A 7,019-nucleotide genomic window follows, 5' to 3' on the forward strand; every position below is an offset into this window, starting at 1 on the left:
GATAATATCAACTGATGATGAAGCATGATGATTTAAACTGATGATGAAACATGATAATTTCAACTGATGATGAAGCATGATAATTTCAACTTATGATGAAGCATGATAATTTCAACTGATGATGACGAATGATAATTTCAAGAGATGAAGCATGATAATATAAACTGATGATGAAACATGATAATTTCAACTGATGATGAAACATGATAATTTCAACTGATGATGAAACATGATAATTTCAACTGATTATGAAACATGATAATTTCAACTGATGATGACGAATGATTATATAAACTGATGATGAAGCATGATAATATAAACTGATGATAAAGCATGATAATATAAACTGATGATGAAGCATGATAATATAAACTGATGATGAAACATAATTTCAACTGATGATGAAGAATGATAATATAAACTGATTATGAAGCATGGTTATATCAACTGATGATGAAACATGATAATTTCAACTGATGATGAAGAATGATAATGTAAACTGATTATGAAGCATGATAATATCAACTGATGATGAAACATGATAATTTCAACTGATGATGACGAATGATAATATCAACTGATGATGAAGCATGATAATATCAACTGATGGTGAAACATGATAATTTCAACTGATGATGGATAATTATAATATAAACTGATCATGAAGCATGATAATATAAACTGATGATGAAGAATGATAATATTAACTGATGATGCTGAATGATAATATCAACTGATTATGAAACATGATAATTTCAACAGATGATGAGGCATGATAATTTCAACTGATGATGAAACATGATAATTTCAACTGATGATGAAACATGATAATTTCAACTGATGATGAAACATGATAATTTCAACTGATGATGAAACATGATAATATCAACTGATGATGAAGAATGATAATATAAACTGATTATGAAGCATGAGAATTTCAACTGATGATGAAGCATGATAATTTCAACTAATGATGAAACATTATAATTTCAACTGATGATGAAAATTATAATATAAACTGATTATGAAGAATGAGAATTTCAACTGATTATGAAGCATGATAAATTCAACTGATGATGAAACATGATAATATAAACTGATGATGAAGCATGATAATATCAACTGATTATGAAGCAGTATAATATCAACTGATTATGAAGCATGATAATTTCAACTGATTATGAAGCATGATAATTTCAACTGATTATGAAGCATGATAATTTTAACTGATTATGAAGCATGATAATTTCAACTTATGATGAAGAATGATAATATTAACTGATTATGAAGCATGATAATATCAACTGATTATGAAGCATGATAATTTCAACTGATTATGAAGCATGATAATATCAACTGATGATGAAGCATGATAATTTAAACTGATGATGAAACATGATAATATCAACTGATGATGAAGCATGATAATTTCAACTGATGATGAAGCATGGTAATCTCAACTGATGATGAAGCATCGTAATATCAACTGATGATGAAGATAACCTTTATCAACCGATGATGAAGAATGATAATATTGTTACATATTGGGGGCCTTCTGTTAAAGAGCATCCCCCCCTCTCTGGCTTTCTTACTCTTTCTATTTTCTCTCTGTGTGTCTCTATTAGAGAAGAGAGAAAGAGAGAGGGAGAGGGAGAGAGAGAGAGAGAGGTGAATAACGTGGACAGAGGACACGTTTGCAAAAGAAGGGTCAGCTGACCAGATGACGTGGTATCATGTGATGAGGTTAGCTGATTCTTTCTTGGCAGTTGGGTTTTCGGGTGTTGAATAAGACAGACGGCTTTTCAGCTGTCCCCCCCCCTGGGCTGGGGAGGACGCTGACGTGTATCATCAAACAAGCAAGGTTCACCTCCATTCTGTGTCGACCTTTGGAAGGTGAATAAAAACTATAAAACCATTTCATCGTCTTGGAGTGAATTCTTCATCCAACAGGCCAGCTCCCCTCCAAGAGACAATGAAAACCAGAGGAACAACCGACGACACATGAATAAAGGTATGTTAAAAAAAATACATGTACACAAACACACATCCAGGAAGACATCAAAAATAAAACCATTAGAAACTAGACGATCACGTACACGAATCTTCTTGACAAAATCTCCTTTATGACAATCCCCCGAATATATAACATATTCGTTTTGGTGCTCGTGACTAAGTTCACATCATCGATGTGAAGTCGAACCTGTGTTTAAGAAATACGACGTGGAAACAGGTCCTTAAAAGGGAAAGGAGATTTTAAGACAAGAAAAAAAAACAAAAAACAAAAAAAAAAAAAAAAAACTATACAACACAATAAAATGTCTGGAAAAAAAAAGAAAAAGAAAGAACAGTAAAAAAAAAAAAAAAATAGAAATCAACACACACACAACGAGGGGTCCATTAAAACACTAGGCGAATTAGAAAAATAATTAAGAAAAAAAAAAGAAAAAAAAAGAAAAGCAATACACACGTACAACCTTTTCACGAAGAAAGAAAAGGAAGACATACAGACACACAGATGTAAAACTTTATATATAGAAAATAGTTAAAAAAAAATATTTATCGTATTGGGAATTAGCTCGATATGAACGAAGAAAAATATCACTTAATGTCAAAATTAGAAGGGAAAACGAAAAATGACCTTATTTTGTAAATTTTTAACAACGGCCAGTGAGAAAACCAAAAAGAAACGAGCCTTACCACAAAGATAAACATGTCAATCAAAAATATGTGTTATGAATATTTCGTGTCATTTTTAAATTGTGAACTAAATATAACTTTTAATGAAAAACAATATGTACTTTTGATGAAAAACAATGGATAGGTTCTGAAATGTGATTTTTTTTCTTCCTTTTTTTTTCACTAATTGAACGATTTTATTTCTTAGGATTTTTTTTTTCTTACATGGACAATTTTAGTTCCATCGAGTTGTCTGAGACTTTATAAGTGAGTCGTTTTATTTTATTTTAGAAACGACTGTATTTTAATTGTAAATGTCTAGGTATTTTTTTGTAAACGACTGTGGTTTTTCTTTAATTTTGAATTCTGTGGAATGGTAAAAGATGATGCACTATGCAGCCGACCTACTTGCTGACGTGGACAAAATTTTGTTGTTTGGATTTTTGTTATTGCTAAGATGGGACTTTGTGATTGCTTATAGGATTTTTTGTATTTTTTTAATTTATTATTTTTATGTAATTGATGTGTTGTCAAACGGTATTGGCAGAATTTTCTTACTCTGTGACATGTATTTTTTTTTCGCAGAATGGGGAGGTGGAATCTTGCTTGTGGGGTCTATGGAAAGAAGGATTAATAAAAGAAAAAATGTGTTTTTAATTAATTAAATAGTAATAATAAAATAGGGAGAAAGAAATAAGATTTAAACAGTGTAATAAATGATTTTAAAAAAAAAAAAAAGTTTCGGAAGAGTCAAAGGTTCAGTCGGTATTAATTTCAATTTTCGAAAAGTAGAATAAATGTTCTATTCGACATGAGTGACGTTTTGACCACATAAGTAAGGAAAAAAAAAAAAAAAAAAAAAAAAAAAAAAAAAAAAAAAAAAAAGGATAAAAATAGGGTTAAATAAACTATATGAAGAAATGAAAGAAAAAAGTGGGGCGTGAATGGAATTTAATTTCTGTGGCAAGCATGTTAGAATTTTGGAGAGGTGTTGAATTACATGGGTAGTTATTAATTTCATTATTCTCGGGAAATGATTCGAATTTTATTTTTTTTTATCGTGATTTCTGTTGATTTCGAGTAGAATCAACATGGAGCAAGTTTGAGTACTTCATGTGTGGAAATCCGATGTTTTCCGTGAAGCTATGTGTCTTCAAGGCAGGTTGCGCTTACCGACTTTGGAAAAAAAAAAAGAAAGTTTTTTTCTGACATAGCAGTGAACGGAATGTATTCTGTCCAGCGTGAGCGGATCTAGTTGTAATCAACTTCAGGGAGCAAATCAAATGCCCTCTGACATGGTGTAAGGGGCAGAGGGGGTGCAATGGCTGACGTGGCCATTATGTTACGAATCGCTCAAGAGAAGATGAATGAAATATGTATGCAAGTACTTAGGAAAATAAAATGTTACCATATTGTGAATTAAAGGTACCAAAATTAAAAAAAAACCATGCTGGGTGAATTTAATTGGTATTATTAAATTAAATTATTTTGGAATAGATTTGGTTGGTTTAGTTATATTTTAGGGACGTTTAGCGCGTAGTTGCATTTTTTTTTCATGAGAATTACAAGGCGATTAGGCTGTAGAAAGCAGTTTTTTCTGTTGTTTTATTTTTTTTTATAAGCCACGGTATTGTCACAAATTAGAAAATTTGGCAGGGGAAATACTATTTTAGAGTAATGAGAACCCTGTTAAAACAATACTAGTGGTTCCAGTGAGTTGGAAGATGCCACGTAGGCCCAAGCAACGGCAATAAGTCTTGTCCAACAAAAGTCTGGCGTGCGAGGTCGCGATAATTCCTCAGGGTACGGAGCGACTGGACAGTCGGTACCAAGCCTAATCACGGGGAGATAGAAGAAAGGGAAAGATGCAGATTACGTAAGGGACAAGATAGAGCCTTATTATTTTTTTTATTTTTTTAGAGGAATGTGTGAGGGATATCTGGGTTGGAATCTTGGGACTTGCTGGGAATGCGGAAAAATCACAAAGGGAAAACTACTTAGTTAGAAATCGATGGCGCATTAGTTAGGGAGTGATGATTCCGTATCTTGTCGGGTTCCAGGAACTCAAACAGGCTCCGAGTGAATCAGTGTGAAGGCGTATCTTGACTTAGACCAACCAAGGGAGTTAGTAGAAGAGCTTTGTGAAGTCCCGAAGTAGTAGATTGAATAGAACAAAGCTCCAGTAATAGGACCACTCAGAGAAAGACGTCAGGGCATTACAGTAAAGGAAAAAAAAAACTGGGACTTAGGCCTATGCTGAAAGTCGAGAACGCGAGTGGGATGGTTGGGTCGGTAGAGCATCAGACTTTTAATCTGAGGGTCTGGGGTTCGAGTCCCCATGCGATAAAGCTACCACCAACATGGAGCATCCGACGTTCTGGTCGTAATTGCGATATGCTGGCCCCATTTCGAAAAAGTGATCGAAAATGGAGTCTCCATTTGTTTGGCCAAGTGGTCCAAATAAAGAGCAGAGTCAGTGGAAAATATCCAACAATGCGACCGCCTAGACAAGATGTATATCTGCAAAGCTGTATCTTTGTCTAACTTGGAAGCAAGTTAATGTCTAGGAGGGACTTTTGAGAAGCAGCAGAAGGGTTGATAGTGTTGTAGAAGAGTACTGGTGCCTGATCTTTCTTGGAAAAGGGGTGAGTCCGGAAAGTGAAAAAATAAAGATGTACTTCGGACATAATTATTTTTTTTTAGTTAGTTAGTTATTAAAAATGTATGGCTTGCCATACATTTTGATAAAAAAGGGGTGGAGGAATGTTAAAGAGCATCCCCCCCCTCTCTGGCTTTCTTACTCTTTCTATTTTCTCTCTGTGTGTCTCTATTAGAGAAGAGAGAAAGAGAGAGGGAGAGGGAGAGAGAGAGAGAGAGGTGAATAACGTGGACAGAGGACACGTTTGCAAAAGAAGGGTCAGCTGACCAGATGACGTGGTATCATGTGATGAGGTTAGCTGATTCTTTCTTGGCAGTTGGTTTCGGGAGTTGAATAAGACAGACGGCTTTTCAGCTGTCCCCCCCCCCTGGGCTGGGGAGGACGCTGACGTGTATCATCAAACAAGCAAGGTTCACCTCCATTCTGTGTCGACCTTTGGAAGGTGAATAAAAACATAAAAACCTTAATTGTCATCTTGGAGTGAATTCTTCATCCAACAGGCCAGCTCCCCTCCAAGAGACAATGAAAACCAGAGGAACAACCGACGACACATGAATAAAGGTATGTTAAAAAAATACATGTACACAAACACACACTCACGAAGACATCAAAAATAAAACCATTAGAAACTAGACGATCACGTACACGAATCTCCTTGACAAAATCTCCTTTATGACACCCCCGAATATATAACACTTCTTAAAAGAGAGAGTCTTAGGAAGAGATTGTTAGAAGGAGTCTTATTACAGTGAGGGATGTTGTAAGACTCAGAGAGAGATAGAAGTTCATTTTATTGTAAGAGAGACTTTGAGAGATTGTTCATGTTAGGAGAGATTCCTATATTTATTTTACAAATGTTCATTCTTTTCTTGTGTAGAATGGAAGAGAAGGAGAGCTCTTTGAGTGAAGGGATATAGTGTTCAGACAGTTCGGACATTATGATGTTGAGACGTGTATGTAAATACATAAAACACAAATATATAATACAATTGGACTTTACCTTTGTATAAGAAACATAAGACACAAGACGAGCTTTACAAAAACACTTGTTGGTTTATTCTTCACACGGCCGTGTTCCATCACCAAGGATTCAAACTCTCACATTTTTCCTTGAAGTGACGACTCGCTTCCAGACGTCTGACTGTCTCTGAGTCTCTTCACTGACTGATCTAACTCTAAAGTTTTTTCTCTCCCTCGGACTTTCTATTTTCCGTGACGTCATACACATGTTAAAACATGTGCATTCTTTCACGTATCCTGGACATACGTGTCCAAACTTTTCCTATTTCTACAAAATGAATTTTAACATACATTCAATATGTTAAAACATTATCTTATAAGCTGCATTCTTTCAATTTAAAATTTCATAATAAACTTGACAGCTCACATTCTTTTCTTGAAATATTTATCTATTTCTAAACAAATGTTTTGTTTTACATTTTTAAATTCTCACACATAATCTATTTTTAAACTAGATTACGAGGTTCGAATTTACCCTATGCTATTTCATTTTCATTTTAAACTAAATTCTCCATTTTTATACTTACATGAAAAGGGGACACCCCTTATGTAATAATATCAACTGATGATGAAGCATGATAATATCAACTGATGATGAATAATAATATCGACTGAACCACATTTCATAATATACCTTTTATGTACTAATATACTGAATTAAAAT

At 34.1% G+C, this 7,019-nt stretch overlaps 1 long non-coding RNA gene across 1 annotated transcript; it reads left to right on the plus strand.

Moving 5' to 3' along the window:
* The first annotated feature begins 1,573 nt into the window (after window positions 1–1,573).
* On the plus strand, window positions 1,574–5,802 carry LOC145296657 (uncharacterized). The gene is made up of 2 exons (XR_013870007.1): window positions 1,574–1,668; window positions 5,548–5,802. It is a non-coding gene; the product is annotated as an uncharacterized LOC145296657 (long non-coding RNA).
* Window positions 5,803–7,019: the final 1,217 nt, after the last annotated feature.

Source organism: Euprymna scolopes, chromosome 17, assembly GCF_053919585.1.
Source record: "Euprymna scolopes isolate OS-2025 chromosome 17, ASM5391958v1, whole genome shotgun sequence".
NCBI classification, from domain to species: domain Eukaryota; kingdom Metazoa; phylum Mollusca; class Cephalopoda; order Sepiida; family Sepiolidae; genus Euprymna; species Euprymna scolopes.